Consider the following 25,837-nt stretch of genomic DNA (forward strand, 5'->3'; position numbering starts at 1 on the left):
AGTTTCGGGGAAATGATCAGTGGCCTCAGCGCAGTCTATCTCAGAGAAGTGAATTTGCAGTCAGTGTCCATTTCCCAGAACAAGACGGGGTGGAGGGGTGGGAGGAAGGTCTCTTCTGTGTGTCTTAGGTTGTATGAGGAAAGGAGAGTTTTGTCAGTCGGCATTGAAAAGCTCACTGAAATGTACATGAAAAGAAAATGCCAGGCCTGCTATTTGTCATTAACTTGAAATTTTATTTTTTTTAATATTTTTAAATTTTTATTCCTTTTATTTTTGAGAGAGAGAGAGAGAGAGAGAGAGAGTGCGTGAGAGCGAGCGAGCATGAGCCGGGGAGGGTCAGAGAGAGAGAGAGGGAGATAATAGAATCCTAAGACAGACTCCAGGCTCTGAGCCAGCTGTCAGCACAGAGCCCTACGGAGGGCTCAAACCCAGGAACTGCGAGATGATGACCTGAGCTGAAGTCAGACGCTTAACCGACTGAGCCACCCAGGTGCCCTTAAGACTTGACATTTTCATGTCTTCTTGGTTTCTCCAGAGAAATCCTATCCGTGGGCGCAAAGGGAAAAACTCTCTGGAAGTTCTGAGGGTTCTCAATTGATACAGTTTTAGAATTTGCAGCTTTGAGTTTCAAACAACACCACGTAGTCACGCTGGCTTATTTCTTGCTCGGGCTGGCTCTTCTGGGCTTATTAATTTCAAAATCCTGACTCTATAAGGATTACATGGGTATTTCTGTAAAAGTATAGGTTCCTTGCCCCACTCCCAGAAATTTTGATTTAGTCGGCCTGGAATAAGGCCCAGAAACTTATAATACAAACAAAAATTCAGAAAAAAAAATCGGTAGGTGACTAATGCTTTGCACAGCCAGGTTGGGAGGCCACCACTCTTGTCACGCTAACCAGCTTGTTTTGGAACTGAACCCTGACCTCAGCTTCATTAGTACCACACACTGGATACAACAGCTAACTGGTTCCATTTGGGAATATATAACCTTGTCTCTGATCTTGCTGGAGGGCACTGATGTGAGGAAATAACCCTTACAACTATTTGCAAGCATAGCTCAAGGTGTGATTTCAATATCGCCCTTTAGTTCTCAACTATACAATTTCAAAAAGTGTTTTAATCTTCAAGAGAATATCTACATTTGAATGGAGCAAAAAGGAAACCTGAGCTTTTTAAAATGCTTTTTCCCAGTAAGAGTGATTTTTACATATTTTAATGAATGACCCTCTCAGAAATTTTGAATTTAAATCTTTTTTATTCCCAAGCAAGAATGATATTGCTTGTAATGATTTATGGTTAGAAAGAAAAGTTCTTATTATCTTTTACAGTTTTTTCCCCCTCTAGGTTAGGATGAGGTCCTGGACAAAGGCTATATGCAGTGTGTGTTTGTGTGTGTGTGTGTGTGTGTGTGTGTGTGTGTGTGTGTAAATGAGGTCATTAAACACTGATTGTTCATTATTTTCTTCAAAGGCAGGCAGACCTGATCCACTGCAAGGTCATTTCATTATTTGCAATGATGCATGTTTCTGTATGCCAGGCTTGTTTTGGCACTTCTTTTAATCAGTATTAACAGATAATTCAAAGAGCAGAGGATTCAGTTGGTACCAAAATGAGACTTAAGACAAAGGATAACAGGTCAAGAGAATAACTTTAAATTCAAGGGACGCCTGGGTGGCTCAGTCAGTTCAGCCTCTGACTTAGGCTCAGGTCATGATCTCATTGTTTGTGGGTTCCAGCCTTGTGTCAGGCTCTGTGCTGACAGCTCAGAGCCTGGAGCTTGCTTTGGATTCTGTGTCTCCCTTTCCCTCCCTCTCTCTCTCTCTCAAAAATAAATAAATGAACATTTTAAAAAAGAGAGAATAACTTAAAATTCTATCCCTTAAAGAGGGCAAAAGATTTTAATGGGCCAATTGATTTATCTAAGTCTACCTGGAACACATTAACCAAGATGGTTTACTGAGTAATCTCTCTCCGGCAGGAACACCACAGGTATTCTAAAAAGAATTTGGGAGTTCAAGAAAGCTCTGTGCTCAGTGAAGCTGAGCCAGGCCCCAAGGGCCAGATGGGAGCAATGCAGACTGATTAGCATCAATGCCGAGAGAGATAAGGAAGCATACCTAGATGCTGTGTGGCTGTGCTCTGGGTCATTGGTTCTTCAGTGTGCATAAGAATCTATTGGGAAGTTTGTTGAAAATTCAGATTCCTTGGTGCCATCCAATGAGATGCTGATTCATTAGGCCTGGAATCAAAATAATAATAATAATAATTTGAATTAGCTAGCACTGTGATTTAGATCACACTTTGAGGTTATACTGCTTTAGATAATTTTTATGGTGAAAATAAAATCAGATTTAAAAGTAAATATTTCTCCTATTTATAAAAGCAATGCCAAGACTATTGCAGAATATATGGAAAAGTCAGAAAAACAAGAAAACAACTCTTCAAATGCCCCTAACTTGAGCATTCCCTGTTGCTATCTGCTAAGATCTCTCTTCTTCCTCTTTTTGCAGACCCCAGTAGGTTCCCCTCCCTCAGCTTCCCCAGTTAGCACCTGCAGGTGGAAGTAATTCTCCATTTTAGCATGCTCAAATGCTAGTCCCCCCTTTAAGCCATATATCTCCTCCTTTGATTAGTCCCACTTCGATGTCCTACTATCATTTCAAACTTAAACACATCTAGAACGATCCCACTTTTACTATCAATACTGGCTCCGTTCCTCCTTTTTGTTAAAAGGAACAGTATTTTCCCCAATATATGCTAGAAACTTCTTTAATATTTCTGTTTTTCACATCACTGTTTTCTAAGTCCTTTTAAATAATTCTTCCCAAATGCTCCTTATAATTTTCCTTTCTATCCAAGGCACACCTCAGGTGGTGTGCACTTGAATGGCTGTACTGACTTTGAAATGTTGAAATATTTCCCTCTACCCTGCCCTGAAGCCCCTAAATACTCACTTCCACCTCATCACTCTATCCTTTCTCTTGGGCCCCCCAACAACCTTGCATGATTCAGCAGTTTCCGAGTTCACACCTAACCCTCCATCAGGGACCCTCCAGGACTCCCGCTCAGCCAGCTTCCCTTCTTGCTGGTCTATATCCATGTTGCACATGTTGCTAAATTTGTTGGTTATCACTTTTGCCTGAGTTTAGTCCTATAGCCCATCCTGAAAGGACTCTTTGTACCTTAAATACTGTAGCCACGATTCATCTACGTTTCCTAAATTCAGCTTCTCAGAACTTGAACTGTTTTGTGTATCACTACCACATCCACCTTCCTAAAAATCTGATGTCATCCTCAGTCTCCCTTGCTTTGAAACCCTACTGGAGTGCTTCTCTAATTCAATTCCGTAAACTCTCAAGAGCTTACTGTGTGATAAGCACTAACCATTTTAGGCACTGAGAAGTTACTTGGTCACTAGATAGAAAATATAGGAGGTTTAATATGAACACCAATAAAAATTGGAGAAGGCATAAATGTGATAGGAGAAAAGGTACAGGATTCTGTATAATCCAGGTGGACAATTTTGTTGTGAATATCATCCAATGTACTTGGGGAAATCGGTGCTTGTTTTATTCTGCAGCTTGACAGTCACTTTCTTATCTGTTTTTCCATGGTCTCATGCCTCCTATGTCTCGGTAACAACCCTGACTTTCCCTGCTAGTTCCATGATCTGACCCTTCTTTCTCCCATGGAAATGACCATGTTTCAATAAGCAATCAAATTTCTTAGACAATAGGGAGGTTAAAATTTTCTTTATCATCAAACCTTGTCAGCTGTAGTGGGTATGCTGCTGTGGTGTTTTTGAGCTTATGATATATTGAAAAAGGTTAAAACTGTTTTTTACTTTCCTTTTTCTATTACACAAATAAATAGCTTAAAATCGCCTTTGCCCCAACAACAAAAAATGTTACTTGCATTTTTAATCTATTTTAAATTTTATTTCTATGAGTATTTCTACAAGTATGAGATTATAAAAACATTTCTATATCATATTGAAATTAATATTATAAGGATTTTTCTTGTTACTAAAATTGATTTGTAAATGTAATTTTGCCATCATAACATTCCCTCACTTTCAAATCACTTAGTCATTCCTTGTTGTATACTTAGATTGTTTCAATTTCTACTACTGTTATAAACAATGCTATATTATCTACGATAAAAGTTGTACATAAAACTACGTCTCCTCTTATTTTCATTATATATATTCCGAGAAGTGGATTTATGGGGATGTTTAAATAGTTTAAGGTTCTTACAAAATATAGTCAATTCCTTTCTAAAGGATATTTTTAAATCAATTTTTATTGCTACCAATAAAAAAAAGAGATACTTTATCACACTGTCTTCAAAAAGTATTGCTTTAGTACTAAGTTAATAAGAAAAAAGGCTGCTTGTTTCTTTGGTTACTATTCAAAATTAATTTTATTTTTCCTGTTTGGCAACCAGTTGTAATTTTTAGTAGCACTGTAATAGCAGTACAAATGCTAACAATTCTGTCCTAAACCAAGGTTGAAAATGAATGCTCAGTGCAGTTCGAAGAGTATGTAGCTCAGAGTTCAGAGACAAAAGTATTTTTCTTTAATGCCAATTATTAGTTGTAATTGACTGTAGATCAATGACTTAGTCTGTCTTTGCTTCAATATAATATGGTAATGATTTATTATTATAGATGTTATGAGGTTTAAATGAAAGAATTGCTGTGGAAGTGTTTGGATGTAAAATTAGAAATGACATAAAAATATAAACTGATGCTATTTTTGCCTCTTCCAATGGTTGAGTACAATAAATATCACTGTCCCAGTTTGGATAAGATTTGACAGCTGCATTAATTCTGTTTTCATCTACATTTGTTGGTAACAGCTACATGCCAGTGACACAGTAGTTATTGATGTTCTCAGAGGTGAGAAAGATAACAGAAATTAAAGGACAAGATATATACACACAGATACACACACAAATTCATGTATATGTATGTGTACATAAATACAATTTAATAAGTGTTATCATAAGAATACGTAAAAATAGGGGTACCTGGGTGGCTCAGCCAGTTAACTGTCCGACCTCGGCTCAGGTCATGATCTCATGGTTTGTGAGTTTGAGCTCTGCGTCGGACTCTGTGCCGACAGCTCAGAGCCTGGAGCCTGCTTCAGATTCTGTGTCTCCCTCTCTCTCTGCCCTTCCCCTCTCATGCTCTGTCTCTCTCTGTCCCTCAATAATAAATAAACGTCAAAATTAAAAAAAAGAATATGTAAAAATATTGTGAATACAAGGAAAGTAAGAACAAAAAATTGCAGGAGAGTTTCCAGAGAATGAACTTATATGCTTAAGGTAAATAGGAATTCATTAGGTAAGGAAAGGAGAGGAATGACACTACAAGAATGGAAAGAACAAAATTCAAAATGGCATTGAGATGGAGAGATACAGGAATAATGACAGACTGGTATTTCTGGAATATATAGGGAGTCTGTAGGAGTGTAGAGACTAAGAAGGCAAGAATGTGGTTACAAAGGCCCTGTATGCCCTTTTACAGAATTTGTACCTAACCAGTTTCTACTTATGACTAACACTTCTAATCACTATTTCAAAATGGAAAATATTGGCCAAGACATAGGTAGTCCTTTCAAATAATAATTAGTATAATTTCTTCTTTTTGGGGGAGGGTCAAGATAAATGCTTTATTAATGATGGTCTCTGCTTAAGTTCAGGAAACAATCACTAATAAGCATTGATTCAGTTAGTGCCTGCAAAGTACAAAGGATTGAAGACACAGCAAGTACTGTACATAGTCTTAATGAAGATTACATTCTGGTGGAGAAGATAGTCATTGAATAACAACAAAAAAGTTAGCAAGAAAGAAACTGTAATAAATTCCATGAAGGAAATGAGTGCAGATCTTTATTCAAATAGATTCTGAAAGCCTAAGCAGTGTCCTAGGCTCTGGCAACTTAATGATTTACAAAATAGACAAGGTCAATATGCTCATGGAGCTTATAATCTTTCCAGAGAGTGATGAATTAAGAGAATTAAGAAGAAAGTAAATTAGACAAAGTGGTAAAAGGAGGTCCCTCTACAGAGAGGCTATTTAAGCTAAGAACTGAAATAATCAAAGAGCCAGGGGAAGAACATTCCAGCCAGGGGACAGAAATTGCAAATATTTTGAGGAAGAAAATGACTTAGCCTACTGGAAGAACAGAAAGGAGACCACCATGGCTCTGGTATAGTGAAGGAGATGGAAAGTTTAATGAGATATGGTAAGGGATTCCAAAAAGTTCACTCAAACTTCTCAGTAGAAAACTGGCTTACAGAGGAGGAGGAGTCAGAAGCAAGAAGAAAGTTTAATTTAGTAGGCTACTGCTATTGTCTAAGTGAGAAATTTGGTTGGCTTAGAGATGAATGGATCCAGATACATTTTAGATCTATGCATGGTGTGATTTCCTGATGAATTGGATATGAGAATTGATGGAAAGATAGAAGACATGGGTGTTTCCTACAGTTTTAGACTGAACAGCTGATGGATGCCGGTGGCATTTAACGAGATGTTGAAGACTGGTGAAAATAATAAGTTTTATGGGGAAAAAATACAAGTGTACCATTTTAAGATGCATATAGATAAATATGTGGAAATTTCAGGTAAACAGTTAGAAGCCTGTATTTGTTGCCCAGAGAAGAGATTGCTTCTAGAGACATAAATTTGAAGAGTCATCAGCTTCACAAATAAATTTAACTTTCAGATCTAGAAGAATTTTGATCAATAGCTAGGAAGAGAGGATGAATAGAGAAAAAAAGAGGACTCACAACAAAGCTTAGAGTTGGACACTGAAGGTAAAGCCAACAAAGGAGATTGAGAAAGAACAGGCAGAAACATATGAAGAAAAATAAGAGAAAGAGTGAAATAAGAAAAGATAAAAATAAAAGTAGAGATGTTATAGAAGCTATGGAACATTTTTCCCCCCAATTTGATCATTTTCCCCTGCATCTCAATCCATGCAGCTCAGTGGAGTTGATTCTCACCTAACACATTTGCCCATCCTCATCAATTTTCGGTTGGAAATGGCACCAGGCTTACTTAGTTGAAGTTTTCCCATAACTTGTGTTAATATTCACAGGAAAGAAGCATGTGGACCCCTCTCCCCCCAATTAAGACTGGTAATGAGAAGGATGATTGACACAGGTGTAGAACTGCCAATAGACTTCTTTTGTTGCCATGTGAGGTGAACTTGCTTAACAAGCAAGATAACGGAGGAAATGTAAGGTGAGAGATAGAGGAAAATAAACAGATTTCTGATAATATTGTTTGAACTTCTAGATCCAATGGTGCCTTAAACTAGGATTATTCCTTTAACTTCTTGGATAAAAGAGCCAATAAATTCCTTCTGTGTTTAAACAAGTTGGTTTGAGTTATGTCCCTATTACCTGCAAGCAGAAGGGACAAGGCTATTATAGAAGCCTATGAGAGGAGGTGTTCCAAGAAAGGCAGATTGGTAAACTGTATGAAAAGTCATTGAAAGTTAAAAAAGATAAGAGTTATTAATTGGATTGGGTGAACATTGGAAAACATGGAGTTTTTGGTGGTCTGGATGAAAGATGCTAGTGCCATAGTTACGATTGGAAGTCTTTCTGGAGTGGAGAAAACACTAAATTGGAGGTAGTTATGTGGGAACAGTGAAGGTGGTAATTTACTTAAAAAGATCTGTGAAGAAAAGTAAAGAAATGAGGTGATTATTAGAGAGAATTATGGTACCTAAGGAGAAGCAAGGAATATCTGATATTTACCTCCAATCATTCATTCATCAAATTTTTCTCATTTTATCATAGTAGGATAACTATGTGTTAAGCTGCCTTGGCCATTGAAAATTTTTTTTAAAAAATCTACCATTCCTATTCCTTTCTTCCCAACTAAGAGTATTGATGATATGTTTTAAAACAAAAATTTAAAAAATGGTGTAACAAAAATCCACATAGGCAGCAAAGATGATAAAAATAAGGTCATTGTTATCTGACTTATAATGTTTGGTATTCTGCAAAATCTTTCCCCCAAATTGCTTAAAAAGTTTGGGACCCATTAAGGTGGACCTGTTTCTTTCAAGCAAATAAAAGATTTTTGCTTATTTTAAGATGATACATGTCATAAAGAATTATTTGAAGTCAGTTAGATCTTCTATTATCAAGTCAGTTTTCTTCGGTAAGAAATGGTAATAAATGAACATAAATCCTCAGTTCAAGAAAAACAAAAAACATAGTGCTTGGGATGTGCCAAATACTATGCAAAGTCATGATAATAAAGAAATGAAAACAGTCTTTGCTATCAGAAATTAGTATCCAGTATGGGGATAAACAGAAACAATTTAAAAATTTCATAAGAATCATCATAGAAGTAAACAAAGACTCCATAGGAAATCTTCAAAGATAATCTACATTAGAGTAGAGTATGAATCTTTCTGAAAAGAAGGGGAGTTTAACTGAGTCTGGATTGGTGAGTAGGACTTGGAAACACAGCTGGCCTCTCTTAACATAGATTACTTGCTTCCAAGAATGTGATCCAGCCTGTTTGCATGCAAAGCTCTTCACACAGAAACATGTAGTAAAAGCTCAATTAGGGGTGATTTACCTATTATTATTAGTTGACTCCTATATGTCTATAGGCATACACAAGTAATAAATTAATGGTGGTTAGGAGAAGGCAGAAAATTAACAGTGTGCAAGGAGCAAAAGTTTGGAGTTTTCCAGATCAAATTTGAAATGTACTCAGCTTCTTATTAACTCTGTGATTGTATTAATTTACTAGGGCTGGCATAACAAAATACTACAGACTGAGTGGCTAAAACAACAGAAATTTTGGGCACGTGGGTGGCTCAGTTGGTTAAGCGTCTGACTTCAACTCAGGTCATGATCTCGCGGTTTGTGAGTTTGAGCCCCACATCAGGTTTTGTGTAGGCAGCTCAGAGCCTGGAGCCTGTTTCAGATTCTGTGTCTCCCTCTCTCTCTGCCTCTCCCCTGCTCATGCTCTGTCTTTCTTTGTTTCAAAAATAAACAAAAACTATTAAAAAAATTAACAGAAATTTATTTTCTCACAGTTTTGGAAGCTAGAGGTCCAAGAATAAGGTGTCAGTCAGTGGCTTTGATTTCTTCTGAGGCCTCTCTCCTTGGCTTGTAGATGGTTGCCTTCTTTCTGTGTCTTCATCTGTTTTTCTCAGGTATCTCTTTGTGTGTCTAAATTCTCTTAAAGGATACCAGTCAGATTGGATTAGGGCCTATCCTAACAGCCTAACTTCAGCATAATCATCTCTTTAAATGCCCTATCTCTATACAATCACATTCTGAGGTACCCAAGGTTAAGGCTACAACAGATGAATTTCAGCGTAACACAATTCAGCCTAAAGCAGTGACCTTGGAAACTTATGGTTATTACTCTGAATTCAGTTTCTTCATCTATTAAAAAAAAAAAAAAAGGATAGAGCAGGATGTCCTATTGTATCTGGATGGTTTTCAGAATTTGGCTATTTGTAGGACTAGTGGGCTGGTGACCACTTCTATTTTCTTCTTACATAAATTGATATGCTTTGGTATTTTCTGGCAAGTGGTGAAGAAGGAGGTTTATGGTTATTTGTTTTGGTTTTGTTCATTGAGCTTTGTTATTTAAGAACAAGAAAGGAGCTGAAAGCCAGTGTCTCTTTGAATTGGCATAAAGTCCTGATAGAAGGGCTTTGTGGGTTTGTTTGGGTTTTTTTTGAGATTTTGGGTACAGGCAGTCCTTCTTTGGGACCCAAGGGTAAAATTCTATGCAACCCTGGGGAGAAGGCTATTCTTCCCACTTTTGTAACCAATATGACAATATGGTTTTTCCATTTCCATTAAATTCTTATCTATTAGTTAGCTTTGCTGCTGTAACAAACATCCCCCAAATCTCAGAGGTTCACAAAAACATGTATTCCCTGCTTAAGATACATGGTCAGTATTTCTGGGTCAACTGAAGATGCTATGGCTTTGTTTGGCTCAGCTCCATGTGTCTTCTTATTTCAGTCCCTTTATGGGACATGCATTTTCATAGCAATGAGAGAGGAGCCAGAAAGCTGGTGGAGATGAGTGATATCTGCTTCTACTTCTTCTCAGATGTGGCAAACATCTGTATCTTCCAACAGGCCACTGGCCAGAGCAAGTCTAATGGCTAAACATGATGTCAAAAAGGCAAGAAAATATACAATAACTACAAAGAGGAGAGCAATGGGTTGAAGGAGGGAAAATAGGGAGAGGGGAGGTAGATATTATAAACAATAATACAACCTATTACATACTATTGTTTGCTGCTTATTTGAAAAAGCCTAGCCTCTTTCCACATAGAAGAATTAGGCTAGTTCATAGGGATAAATCATGTTGATATATTTTCCCAAATTGCAGATTTATTGCCCCAGTGATTCACTTCTTTTCTTCTGTCATTTGGATCTATGTAAGTGATTGGAATTTTCATAAAGTAGAAATATCATGTCAATATGCCAAGCAATCCTCTTCAGAATCAATCACACACTTACAGTAAAGTTCAAACATAGTCGCAGATACAGCAGGAGAAGTTTTCCGCCAAGGTTTCAGTCAAAAAAGTCATACTGGCATCATATATTTATTAAAAGTTGTTTAAACTGTCTTGAATTTTGATAAATAATGCATTTGTATGTTCTATTTTAAAATTAAATTTTCAAGAGTTAAACACTGAATTTGATTTTTAAGGTTTAATATCATTATATTTAAATTACATGACTGACATCCTCTGCTTTGTTTTTATGTTCACCATGGAAATTCTCAGTTATTCATTCACATTTTCATTCATTCTTTCATTCATATATTATTAAACATTTATTAAACATTGAGTAGGCACTGTCTGTATTTGGTGTTGGAGAAATGAAAATGAGTAGTCATATCCCAGTGTGGAAGAACTCACAGTCTGGTAAGGGATACAGACATGTAAAAAATAATTACTCCACGTAAGACAAGTGCAAAATGGAGCCGAGTGAAAGGGAAAAGAATGTTCTTTAGAGCCCTACAGATCTGGGCTCAAATCTCAACAGTTACCAGGTGTGTGACCTCAGGCACTTACAAAAGCTCCTTGTGTCCCAGATTGCTTATCTTTAAAGATTATTGTAAAGATTATTGGTTTTTATGAGGATTAGGCATAACAAGTATAAGATAACTGCTACCGTTTCAGAACATAATACATGCGCAATAGAGGTGATGCTTATTATATTATGATATTTATCGGGCAAGCTACTTAAAATAACTTGGTTGGGAGTGAGACTACATCTCGAAATTTTTTTTTTTCCAAAAAGGTGACATTTGAGAGAGAAACGTATTCAAGGCAAAGGTCAAAATGGCTTATGGGAAGAGATAAACACAATGCATAGAGGTGGGGAGAAAAAGAAGAGCCGTGAACATTGGGCAGGACAGATCATGAAGTTTATGTGCCATAGTAAAGAATTTGAATTTATGGGCTCTTTCTTTACAGCTATAATGGCCTAACTCTCTTCCATCCCCCTCCTCCACTTCAAACTACCACCTATTATTTGTGACAAATTGTTTCAAAAATCTTTTACTGTGGTTATTAGGAGATTAAATGTTATCGCCTCCCTCACTTCCCCCACTGCAAACATTCCTACCCTACAGCTCTACCCATTCACGTTCCTTCTCATTCTTCTCTCACCTCTGTCCTGAGAGTTCACACCATCTTTCCCAGGCTGCCTGGTTAGTGAGACGTTCTTCATGACTTCTCTGTTTCGTCTTGAGGTTTCTATTTCCAGAAGCTAGTTAAGGATCTTTTTGATGAGCTCATCCTCAAAACCAATTACTTTTATTTTGGAAATATAGACCTCCTTTGAAATAGTTTTACAAAATATTCTCTTGTTTTCCTTTTTAGACTCTTTGATGTCTTCCATTGTACCATTTCCTTCACCACATTCTATCTTGAAATGGCTTATTTCCATTTCTGAACATTTTTAATTTTTACTGAAGCATTTCATTCCTCCAATCCTTCTACACAGGCAGGTGGAATTTGGAGCTTGCCCTTCAGTGAGCATTTCCTGCCTATAATTCTGAAACAGCCCCCAAACTCACACTCAACTCTAAAACTACTAAGCATTGTTTTATAACACTTTGCCCCCTCTGGCACTGGTGGCAAGAAGTGTGTCTTCTAAAGTGCATCCTGCTGTTTCAGGAAAGCACAAGGACTGTCCACATCAAGGAATCAATATTCTGCTTCTGGAATCTTGCATAATCGATATGCAAGAAAAAAGCTTTAGAAGCAGCTTTGCAAACCTCACTGTGTGATAATGCTGAGATCCCTTATATTCATATTCTCATCCTTTCTTTGTTTTCTCCATTTATATCTTTCAATCTTTCTATCCCTTCTCTCTATTAAAAATTTTTTAAGGTTTATTTATTCTTAAGTGGGGGAGGGGCAGAGAGAGAAGCACAGAATCTGAAGCAGGCTCCAGGCTCTGACCTGTCAGCACAGACCCCACGTGAGGCTCAAACTCATGAGCCGTGAGATCATGACCTGAGCCAAAGTTGAACGCTTAATCAACTGAGCTACCCAGGCATCCCTCTATAATTGTTCTACTGACAAAATTCCCACCAGTTTAATTTTCCAATTGGAAATTTACTACTTGTGTAATTTTCCTTTGTCTCACATTTTTATTTTTATGGACTTCCATTATGATTTCTCCAATATTTTTGGAGACCTCAACATTACTTTCAATGTCATCAGCCTAACATTTCATGGTAGACCATCTAAGGGACTTTTAGGTAGCACATTTATTCTTAAAGTCAACTTTTTTGGGGCATAGTTAACATAAAATAAAATTCAACAATTTAAAAGGTATAACTTGATGAATTTTGACAAGGGTATGTACCTATGTAATTACCTGTGAAGAGGTAGAACATTTCCATCAACTCAGAAACTTGCCTGCTACTATCAATCCTGTCTCTCTCCAAACCAGATCCTGTAATCATTGACCTGTGTTCTAATTTTGTCTTTCTGAAAGTTTTACATAAATGGAATTTACTGTGTATGTCTTTTGTGTCTATCTTCTTTCACTTAAAGTAAGACTATTTAAATTAACTTATTTCACTGCATGCATCAATAATTTATTCCATTTTATGGCTGAGCAGTATTACATAGTATGGATATACCACAGTTGGTTTATCCCATTAACAGCTAATAAACATTTGGGTTGTTTTGACTTTGGGAGCAATATAAATAAAGCTGTCACTATTATTTGCATACAAGTTTTTGTGTCACCATATGTTTACATTTCTCTTAAGTAAATATGTATGAGTGAGATTGCTGGGTCATATGGCATGTCAGTTTTATGTTTGACCATTTCCTCCCAATCTGACTAATCTTCCATTTTCTTAAAAATGTCCTTAGAAAAGAAAATATTTAATTTGGGGAAACATTATCTTTTTTCTTTTATAGTTTGTGCTTTTTATATCTTATCTAAGATTTTTTTTTTCCTAACCAAAAGTCACACAGACTTTTTCTTGTATTTTCTTCTGGCAGTTTTATAGCCTTTGTTCTTGGATTTAGGTCTTGTGCTCCATTGTATAATATAAATTATTTTTCTTTAATAAATATAAGACACTTCAGGTTCTCTATTTTTTCCTGAGTAAACTCTGATAGTTTGCATTTTTCAAGGAACTTGTCTATTTCTTTCAAGTTGTGAAATTCATTAGCATATAGTTGTTCATGATATCCCTTTATTATCTTTTACTACTTATAGGATCTGTAGGGATGCCCTTTTTTTCATTTTGGATTTTGAGAACATATGATTCTCTCTTTTCTCCTTGATAATTCTGCCTAAAATTTATCAATTTTACTGAACTTAACAGAAATTCAGCTTTTGTTTTCACTTACTTTTCTCTATTTTTACTGATTAGAAAATCAGTTTCACTGACTCTTACCTATAAGTATAAAATGTAGAATATTTAAATTAATGTGATAGCTCATGTTCCTTTTGTTCTACTTGGCTTGTTAATTACAAGGGCAGTTTAGATTTAGCATATTACTCTTTAGACCTCTAAACAACTCAACAATTTAGGTGCTTTTCCTCATTACTTAAGTGGTAATAAAACTTGGAACTTATAGTAATTTTTAAGATGGTTAAATTGTAAATTGTGTTACATCAAAATAATCTAATAGATTTGGCATAAGAGGACACACCAGCCTTGAGCATGAAGATAACTTTATAAGCAATCATTGCTACTTTGGATCAGTTCTGACTAGAATTTTACAGACTTCAGACCCTACCAATGAAGTTTATAAGGAAAGTGTATAAATACCATAAAAACATTCTTGCATTACAAAATTTTCCCCCATTGATTCTTATCTGAAGGACTCAATTTGTTTCATAGACTCCTGTTAACTCACTTGTGGTCTATGGTTAGAGCTGATTGACAGGAGGAATATTATAAAGTGGGAAGTGGGACACATACATTTCTCTTAGCTTTACTTGGTGAAGAGATTCTAGAGAATATGAGAATGACAGATATTTGGATCTTCAGAGAATAAAGGAAAAGCTGAAATACATTATTACCACAGAATAGATTTTGTGTCATTTTTGGTTCTCACTACAAAGAAAGATGTAAAAATGTGATTTGCTAACTTTAGTCTTTCATAGCCTAAGACACTCTATGTTTTAAACCCTGGAGAGGGTTTCTTTTTCTTTTTCTTTCTTTTGGTACTTATTTCATAGACTCTGAAGCCCAAGTGATTATTAGAGGAAAACTACCCTTGATCTATTGTATCAGATTCTCAAGAAAAAGCTATTGACATATACTGCTGAATTCAAAATGCTATTTAAATTGTTGCTGAGTAGGTTAATTTCATAAAATCAATTTTAAGTTGCAGCTAGAGATAAATCTTGGCAATCTTTGATTGATATGTCTTTTTTTCAAAACCCACTTTGCCCCAAATTAGCCTATTTTATAACTGATAGCTGTATCTCAATCACTTTTAAATCATATGCATGAATTTTTTAAAGATGTTATATCTTTTATCATCATATGAGTGCTTTTCCTGGGAACCCTATGGGACCATAATATGCCTTTTACTTCAAGGATATGTAAAGCAATACTTCCCATACTTATACATCAAACTGCATGTTATTCAATAAATATTTGAAGTAACGCTTGACTAGACTTGTGTGCTCTTGAAGAATAGATCCTAGGCAAATGAAGTTTATATTCTGTCTCAGAGTTTAGAATCTAGATCAGTGATAAGCAACCTAAGACTCACCTAGAAAATTTTAATTGCAAATTTTTATCTAACATAATAAAAATTCCAGAAATTAAGTTTATGGGTTTTTTTCTCAAGAAGCTGTAGGTTTCAGGGATTACCAGGTAGGATAGTCAGCCCAGTACTGAGTCCTATGGCAGGTTGAGGAATCATTGAGCCTAGGACAGAGTGAATCAACAGTGAATCAGTAGAATGAGTCAGCATGGAATGAATCCCTAGCTATCTAGGAATGTAGTAGCCCTTTGTGCAGCTCTGGGTTTAGAACTTCCCTGCCAACTGTGGGTAAAGCAGAGGGAAAATCCTACTCCCATGGGAGGAAACTCAAAATGATGACTGGCAGAGGTCCACACCTTACTTGTCTTTGAATCTGCCACAGTTTTACAGTGTCACCCACAGAGTGAGCATTCAGTTGTGGTGAGTGGAATGAACTAATTCTAGCCCACCTCTTCCAATTAATAGTATTACCCAAGACACCCTGGACAACTCAGTTCAGCTTATTGAAACCCAGTAAGAATGGAAATGGAAATAATAATTGCAACCTTAAGGGGATATTTTGAGGGACTAATATATAATGCATTTATAAGAATCTGTCTTTCGAATGGGACTCAAAATACTTTCGTTTTATGAAAAGAAAAAGTTTGGGGCCTATATGTTGTATTTATCTTGATTTGGACTACACACACACACACACACACACACACACACACATACACAAAATCTAATTTCCAAGAAGTATAATCTCTAACAATACTCTCTTGCATTTTGTACTACCCTTTAGTTTTTACATAGCTGTGTTTAAATATGTAACTTTATTTTTTATCTCCCAGTAACCTTGCAATATAAATAAAACCAAGGTGCCTTTGTTCTCCAAAATACAGCAACTCAAAACATAAAAACTAGTGCTCATTTTTCAGTAGCTTCAGAAAAAGAAATGGTTACAGGCTGTACAGATGAACATGTTAGGCTCTTTAAGCCCTATTTGCACCAGTGGCCATAGCTGGCCTATATGAGAGGACAGATCTGTAAGGGAAATGGGCCCATCAGAGTTGTGTATCCTCTGAAAATATTCCTGCCTCTCATGTGTAGCAGACAAGAGATATGTGTAGGGGCACAGAAGAGCAATCTCAAAACTAACCTTAGTGGTGTTAAGCACCTATCAGCTTTGACATATCTTGTGTCTCCCTGCAATCCAGCCTCCTCTCTGTAGCTGGAAAATGCTCTAAAGCTCATACCTGACAGTGTTGCCCACCTCTGTCCCCATTTTCCATCCCCCCAGAGCTTAAGACTTTGCTTTCCTATTGTCCACTTAATAACATCTAAATTGCTTGGCATGGAATAAAAAGAACTTTATTACCTAACTCCTGACTCAGCCTTGCAATTTTCAAACCCCAACCTATCAACAAACATATGTACATTACCCCAAGCCAATTTATGTTCATGCATACTGAATTGTTTTTAGTTTCGGGAAAAGTTACTTCTCCATATACTCCATATACTCCACATACTCACTTAGTCCTTTGTTCCTTGGCTCACACCTATTCATCCTAAAGTTCCAGCTCACATGTCATTTCCAACAGGAATACTTTCCTGATTTGCTAGGACTGAGTTAGATGTCCTTCTATGTACTCTCCATAGTTCACTGCACTTATCTTCCTCAGACGGTCCTTCCTACTATATGAAATGTTTCCATTTACATATCACCTTCCTCAGAAATGTAATCTTCCTGAAGGTGAAGATACCATTGTATCTTAGAAACCTAGAACTGTTCCTGTTATAAATGCTTAACTTGTGTTGAGCAATGGATGGATAACTGAATGTATCATTAGTTGTGATATCCTTAGAAAACTCTGAGTCTGTGCTTATATGTCAGCAAAACCAGGGATCAATTTTAAATAACTTCTTAATACCCCATACACTGTACAAAAAGTGAATCATGTTTTATTTTTTAAATGATTTCAGGTTTCAACAATAAAAACAATTCTGTATCTTTATAGCTACATATTCTAAGATACATCTTGCTGAACTGAGATTTAGCAAGAAGTGCTGCAAAATTGGATTAAATATAAACATGTTCAGTGAGACTGTCTCCCCTCCCCCATATTTCCTTTCATAGAATTAAAAGGCTTTATCAGAAATATTTACTAGAATTCTAGAATTTTCGAACTGTAGTATTTGGAACTGCATTAGATTAAAATACTTCATGTTGAAACTAAGTCTTTGAACTAAATCAAACTGAAAAATACTGTTTCTCAAGAAAAAAATATGACTAACATTTCAAGGTGTTTGAATCAAAACAAATGTGTAATAAAAAATTCATAAAATAGTGTGTGTTTGAGTAGATACTGACAAAAATGAAGAAAACATAGTTTTCTTAGTAAAACTCATTCAACACTAATAACCTGTATAGGTTATTAAGAGAAATAAATAAATTCTCAAGACAATGATAGATTACCATATATATGTCAATATTAGCATGCCTGAACATTTTTTGTGAGCCAAGAAGTTCTTGAGTCCAAAAAAGGGATATTCTCTGAAAGTATCAACATGAGGCCAAGAATATATTTACTTAATTGATTCAGGGGCAACCAGAGATAACCTGATTTTGGCCTCAATTAGAGAAGAAAGTAATTATGGAATTTTAACTCAATCATTAATTTGCTAGCTAAGTGCTTTGAAGTTGCACATACAAAGGCTCAGTGTTATCAGTACCCTGGATATTCCCAGAGAGTGGGAATCTTCCTTTGAGAAGATTCGGTACATTCAGATAAGTGCACATAAAATTATAGATACACCAGCAAATTGTTTAATAGGAAGAGTCAGAGTACTTTGGTTGAGTGACAAGTTGTCTTTTCTGCTAATTGTATGCATGTGTGTTTGTTTTAATGTTTCTATGGGTTACCTCTTTATGATCTACTTATTAATAGAATCGCCCCAGACAACAGCCAAGGAATATGAAATCCTCTGGATATTCTGTCTTCAGGGTGGCCAGCAACTCGGAGTTTGAGGGTATTTTTTCAAAAGAAGTCTTTGTAGACTGATGAAGAAAGGACAAAAGCAATCCCATAAATGTCAAACGGTGATGACCATATCCCATCAGAATACAGGGAAGTTGACTTGCTAGGGTATTTTAATAGAGTCCAGAACAGGACCATTCTAATCTCTGAAAATTTGGAATGATTACAGCAGAAAATTTTGAAATTATTTCAAGAAGGTTATTTTTTCTCCAGTCTCAATTTGAATTGGGTGTATAATGATAGTGAACCAAGGCTCCAACAATTAGCATTAAGCAAACCCTTTTACAGTTTTAATTAAAAAGAAGAGGTATTATAAAAATAACATAGCAGGTGCTCCTGGGTGCCTCAATTGGTTAAGCGTCCGACTTCGGCTCAGGTCATGATCTCGTGGTTTGTGGGTTCGAGGCCCGCGTCCGGCTCTGTGCGGACAACCAGCTCAGAGCCTAGAGCCTGTTTCAGATTCTGTGTCTCCCTCTCTCTCTGACCCTCTCCTGCTCACGCTCTCTCTCTCTCTATCTCTCTTTCTCTCTCTCTAAGAAATAAATAAAACATTAAAAAAATTTTTAAAAAATAACATAGCAAATACAATATGCAATACACTTTTAAATAATCAGAAACTCATCTAGTTAAGATAATTATTTCATCTGTATATTCCCTACTAATTTTTAAAAATTTTTCTTAGATGCACGTATTTCTCATTCTTTTTTCTTTTTTTTTAAAGAAAATGTATATTGATAAGCCACTTTACTGTGTGTGTCAGATACTATTTTAGTCCCTAAATTTACAGTGGTGATCATTAGCAAGTGCCTTTACTCATAGTTATACCCCAGTGGAAAGAGATACACAATGAGAAGAAAACAAATAACAGGATAATCTTAGACTATGAAAAATAATATATAAGAAATTAAAAGGATGACATAATAGACTGATGAGGAATTAGACTGGGTGAAAAGAGACATATCTTCTGAGGAGCAGCCATTTGAGCGGAGTCCTGATGAATGAGAAATAGCTGATTATGCAGAGTCAGTGGAAAAATGTTTCAAGCCTAAGGTTGTCCTAGGAATGCAATGGTGTGTTTGAAAAAAAAGAAAGAAGCCATGTGTAGAGTTTAGGGTTTTTTTTTGTTTTTTGTTTTTTTACTAAACCACTCCTCAATTTTTGGATTTTGAGGTAACTTAATTTTGGAAATGTTATAAATAACGCTGCAATGAACATATTCCTATTTACAATTTTTGGCTTGTTAAACTATTTCTTTAGGTTCAAATATTTGAATTGGTTTATGATTTTTTATGTTAATTTTTAAAAAGAATTTCATATTGTTCCTGAAACTACTAGCAGTTATTCAGATCATTATAAATTCCTAGTAACTATAGGTTTAGCCATATTTCAAAAATGAAATATAGAGACAAATTTATTGGTTTTTTAACAACACAAATAATGCAAATTATTTCTTAAAGAGCTAGAAGATAAAGATGAACATAAAAAGCTATAATCTCACCATCTAGACATAACCAACCAGTGGTAAATATATGTACATCTATTCCCTCTCTTTCTGTGTGTATGTCTCTCTGACCCTCTCTCTTTCTATTTCTCGATGATTGTAGACAAATTTGTCCTCAAATTATACATCCATATAAATAGAACATTTGTCATTTTTGGTTTTTATGCTGAAATGTAAACTATTTGAGGACAGAAAATATAATAATTTTTAAATTCCCTAAGAGATCTTCTCAGTGGTGTACAGACAGAATAAAAGAATCACAGAATTCTGAAGTTTAATATTAGAAATTATCTGATTCACTCAATTTATTTTATGAAAAAGAAAATGGACTCAGAGAAATTGATATTTTTCCCAAAGTCAGATATCTAATTTGTGGCTTAGTTGAAATTAGAACGGAGGTTGCTAATCATTTGATTGAATATTCTGAAAGCATTTCTTGAGACCGATTTATATATTTCTTTTAGCCTTCACAGAATCTATTGTTGAACTGATTGTATTACTGTTAAACAGTAGAACTGGCATGTTGGAATTTCTTTAGAGTTTTTTCTTAGTTGAGGAGAAATTCACATACCATACACTGACCATTTTTAAGTGTAAAATTTAGTGGCATTCAATACAGTCACACTATTGTGTAACCACTATCTCTCTCTAGTTTCAAAGTTTTCTTCACTCCAGGAGAAAGTCCCTTACTACTTATGGAATCACTTATCATTCCTCATGCCCCCATCCTCTGCCAAGCACTAATCCATTTTCTATCTCCATGGATTTGACTATTCTGGATATTTCATATGAAAGGAACCATACAGTATCTTACCTTTTGTGTCCGGCTTCTTTTACTTAGCATAGTGTATATGTGTATTACCTATAATATTCATGAATTTGACAACATATATGCTAAGCAGCCTAACTTCTAAATAAAAATAAAAGGCTCCATAAGGTTGTCATAATAAATGAGACTGATACTACCAAAATTTCATTTGCTTTACCATTGAATAAATCTCTTAACAATTAGGAAAATTAATAGTTTTCCAAATATGTTGAAATATTGGATTTTTTGAATGGGTTAAAGTCTATGATTATGTGCTTAGTAAAAATAATTTTTCTTTCACAACATTACATTTCCAAATGTTTATGTCCAATGTCCAGATAGTTTAAAAATAGTTTTTTTTCTTTTCTGTCCAAATCTTCATTTCACTTGTGACAAACACAGATCATGCAAACTAAATGTCTATGTTTCAACACTGGACTCTGGGGAGAAACTGGCCTTATAGATGACAAGAAAATGGTAACACTTATTTTCTTCACAGAAGAAAAAGAAAGTTAGTTAGGAAGCACTTTACAAAGATTAGGAGTTCACTAGTTCTGGGTAGGTGAAAAGATAATCAAATCATTAATCATCAGTAAAATGCAAATCAAAACCACAATGAGATCTTACCTCACATTTGTTACGACTATCATTAAGAAAACAAGAGATACTAAGTGTTGGTGAGGATGTGGAGGGAAGGCAACCTTAGTGCACTTTTGTGTAAATTGGTTCAGCTGCTATGGAAAACAGCACTGAAGTTCTTAAAAAAATTGAATCTAGAACTACCATATGCACCAGCAATTCCACTTCTGGGTATCTACCCAAAGGAAATGAAAACAGGATCTCAAAGAGAGCTATGCACTCCCATGTTTATTGCAACATTACTCACAATAGCCAAGTGTGGAAACAACCTAAGTAACCATTAATGAATGAATGCATAAAGAAGATGTGGTATACGTACTTAAGGTAATATTATTGAGCCACGAGAAAGAAGAAAATCCTGCCATTTGCGACAACATGGATGGACCTTAAGGACATTAAGCCAAGTGAGATAAATCAGACTGAGAAAAAAAATACCATATAATATCATTTATATGTGGAATCTTAAAAAACCAAACTCATAAAAACAAAATGTGAACTGGTAGTCAGCAGAGGTCAGGGGATGGAGGAATAAGAGTGATGCTGGTTAGGGGTACAAACTTAGAACTAATAGATGAATCTATTGTATAATATAATGTATAATCTGATGTATAATATAATGATTAAAGACAATAATATTGTATTAACACCAAACCTCTGAAGAGACTAAATCTTAGTTATTCCCACGACCAAAAACAAACAAACAAAAAATGATAACCATGTAATGTGGTGAAAGAGTTAGCTAAGATTACAATGGCAATCATATTACGATATCTGAATGAATCAAGTCAATATGTCGTATACTTTTAAATTTACACAATATCACATGTCAAATATACTTTAATTAAAAAAATAGTTCAGTGATTCTGAAAACAAAACTTCAAACTCTCTTCTTTTGAGTTTATTTGAATTTGTCCCTATTTGTCTTATTCCGCAGTCAACTGAATGGTCATGATTAATGCACCTTTAAACAGGAGCTTCTCGAAGCTCCTTTTCACTACCTCAGGGGCAGCTGCTCCTGAGTGATGTCATGTTTCCTTCCTGACCTTGGGAATGCCATTTAAAAGCAACCATTTCCAGGGAGTAAAAAGCACAGCTTAGAAGTCTCAAGTCATGCTACCAAAATAGTCCGTTAAACTGTGCTTTTCAGCTTAGTTACCTCATAATGAATCAGTCTCTTCTCTGGACTGTGTTGATGACTTTCCCCCACCTTTATAAATTTCAGTATAAACGTGCACCCGCCAAAGGCATTAGGAGGGAACTAAGGAAATCCTATAGCAGAACAATGACAGGAAATTGACATAGCCATTAAGAAGTCTGGAAAAATTAAGTTAGAAGAAAGTGGGGCCTGGCTTATTGCCATTTTTGGAATAAGGAAAGAATTGCAGACAGGAGTGGCTTTAGAAAAATAAACATAATACTTAAAAAATAAGCATGGCTGTCACTAAGTGTATTGAAGTAAAGGTTAATAACTTGAGAAAATAAGGAAAATGGTAGAAAATCACTTTTCAAGAGTAGGTCATAACCATTGTAAATTAAAGTTCTAATTTTTTTTTGGTGTTTTTAAGACAAAGATTTCCCTGGGCTTGGGACCAAGGGATGGCTGGGGTTCTCAGCACAGAGCTGATTCACCAAACCAGGGAATTAGTGTAAGGAAAGGTTTGTTTTCCTTAAACATCTGTAAGGAAATATGTTGTTAAATATTTATGGGTTTAGGAGCAGTCTATAATTACAAATTAGATAAATAAGTGCAATATGTTAGGATCTGACAACTTGGAAAAGATGACCTCATTCGTGGTATGATACAATGGGAAGCAATTTTTACATTTATTTTAAAGGAAATTCATCAATGATTATTTTGACCTCATCTCCATGTATCAGATGCCCATATCTAAAGTCAATTCGGGAAATGAGTAATAATGAAAGAAAATGCTCATGAATGACTGGATGAGGCATGTGAAAACAGATCATGCCTAAATTTATCCTTCTGTTGTTAAAATCTCTTTCTTGCTTTTGCCTGTTCATTTTCAACTATTTTCTGCCAGACTGAAGATTATACATAGCAAAGCTTTGTCTCATTAAAGAGTACTTCATACAATAAATTAGAGAGATTGGTAACTTCATAAGTTTTCAGAGTTGGGAGAGATCCTCAAGTCAGTCAAACACAAGTCTCTCCTCTCCTACAGTTAAGAAGCCAAGTCTGAGAACACTTATATAACTTACCTGAAGTTGCACATCATTAGAATAAACAGACATACATACCAGCTTTTCTGATGCCCCATCCACTGTGGCCAGAGAGGACTTATTGGATCAATAAATCTTTACATTTATTAATTAATGTTGAGTCCTATAGTCAAAGAATGTGAGTGAAACAGTCTATCATTTATCATCCCCAAGCCTATAGTGAAATATATGCTTTGTGTTAAGCAGACAATGGCTAATTCTCCAGAAGCAAAAAACAAAAAATTGCTGTAAGAGACACATTCTTGGAACTGATAACCATAGCACAGTTAGATTATCAACCAATGAACACTGGCCATGATCCCTTGTCACTTGGATTCTATGAGCCTTGGGGCAGTCAGCTGTTGCCTCCTGGTTCTTTAGTCAGCTGGCTCTTCCATTGACCAAGTGTTTACTTAGATTTCAAACATGTGGAGCACCTGGGTGGCTCAGTGGGTTGAGTGTCCGACTTTGGCTCAGGTCATGATCTCACAGTTTATGGGTTCGAGCCCTGCATCGGGCTCTGTGCTGACAGCTTAGAGCCTGGAGCCTGCTTCAGATTCTGCGTCTCCCTCTCTCTCTGCCCCGTCCCTGTTCATGCTCTGTCTCTCTCTCTGTCTCAAAAATAAATAAAACGTTTTTTAAAAAGATTTCAAACATGTATAACGTAAGTAAAGAAAAAGTTGGAAGTCCAGATTAAAGAAAGGGAATCCTGTAGTATATTAGGTTCACCTGTCTGCCCCATGTAAAAGGGAGAGAACAAGGTCATTTTTCTCATTTTCAGTGAGATGAAGAAAGCCAGAGAGCTTCTAGTAGTGGTATTACTTTATTCTTGCATCTAGAACAGGTGCATTTCCTTATCTGTTTTTCTTAGGGTCAGCCAGACCTAATTTAATAATTGGATATCTGACTCCCTAAGTTCATGCATTTATTTAAAAACATGGATTGAGTGTAAGATATTTAATCTTTTTAAGTTTTGGGTTCCTTCCCTAAAATAAATTAATAAATTTACTAAAATAATAAAAATAAAAAGGGACATTATTAGGACTGGCTTCAACCTCATGATGATTGGCTGAGTGCTTGGATGCAAAACTTGGGGCACAGGGCCTGGCTTATAGGAAGCACATAAGTATCAGTAATGATGACACTGAAGAAGAGGAAGATGAGGAGGACAGTCACCAAGTTCTCTCCCAGTTGCTAACAGGAGCATTTGTGACCATTGGCCACAATGCAATCTTCCACAAAGAAAGCTTCTTGTCATGGAAGGAGAAAAGCAGAAGTTTTTTTGATTATTTAATTTCGAAAATCCTCACAGTAGACTTATTGGAAGGGATCTCTCAAAAACTAAAAATAAATGGATATTAATTATATAAAATAGTTGAATACAGGATAGATCTTATTATTAATAAATCACCCATTTCCAAAACATGATTTGAAATAACTTATAATAAAAGATACTTATAATAAAAGGCATCATTACAACAAAGATTCAGGAGTAAAGGCCAAGTGATGTGGAAAGATGCTTCAACCAGAAAGCCTGGTTAGGGATGGTTACTACAGTGGCGTGTAAAACTTACCACAGTAGTTTCTGGCAGTTAAAATCAAAGCACTTAAATAATTCTCTTTATAAATAAAATGAAGCATATCAGTTTATATTGGATACATTTTTTTCTTGGCTTTCTGCTCTGAGGTGAAATTTATCATGTACACACTGTCCACAATAGTAGTTTTTATTAGATGAAGATATCTCTTTTATAAACCTTCATAAAGTTTGACTCAGAATTTAAAATTTGCACACTTTGAAGGCATTCTCTGTTTCACGGGGAACATGAGTAATCAAAAGCGATACAGTCCAATAATTTGGCTTTCTGATAATTTAAGAAGAAAGGCTTACCCTGATTGGTAAGAATATCACTTAAACAGTACAGTCCTGTTTGGTATTTATTCACTAATAAATTTTAGTCAGATTTTACTTGAAATAGAGTAACAGCTTGAGATAGAAGTCATCATATGTACCTAAAAATGCAGGTATTCTTAATTGCTTGTTAAAGGACATCCACTGGGGCATTTGGGTGGCTCAGTTGGTTAAGCATCCAACTTCAACTCAGGTCATGATCCCATGGTTCGTGGGTTCGAGCCCCGCATCGAGCTCTATGCTAACAGATAGCTCAGAGCCTGGAGGCTGCTGCAGATTCAGTATCTCCCTCTCTCTCTGATCCTACCCTGCTCACGCTGTCTCTCTCTCTCTCAGAAATAAATTTAAAAATTTTTTTAAAAATTAAAAATAAATAAATAAAGGACATCCATCTACTTTAGATAAAATGCTTGGTGTGTGTTTGGCCAAGTCATCTAGTTTCTTATGAAACTAAATTAGAACA

General features: G+C 35.7%; 1 long non-coding RNA gene across 1 annotated transcript in view; it reads right to left on the reverse strand.

The window, feature by feature from the left end:
- Positions 1 to 1,940: 1,940 nt before the first annotated feature.
- LOC120237081 overlaps positions 1,941 to 25,837 on the reverse strand; it is a 104,233-nt gene continuing 80,336 nt past the window's right edge. Inside the window, exon 3 of the long non-coding RNA XR_005529849.1 lies at positions 1,941 to 2,242. This is a non-coding gene — a long non-coding RNA (uncharacterized LOC120237081). The remainder of the gene's footprint in view (positions 2,243 to 25,837) is intronic.

This window comes from Hyaena hyaena, unplaced genomic scaffold (genome assembly GCF_003009895.1).
Source record: "Hyaena hyaena isolate Hyena2069 unplaced genomic scaffold, ASM300989v1 scaffold_170, whole genome shotgun sequence".
Taxonomy (NCBI): Eukaryota; Metazoa; Chordata; class Mammalia; order Carnivora; family Hyaenidae; genus Hyaena; species Hyaena hyaena.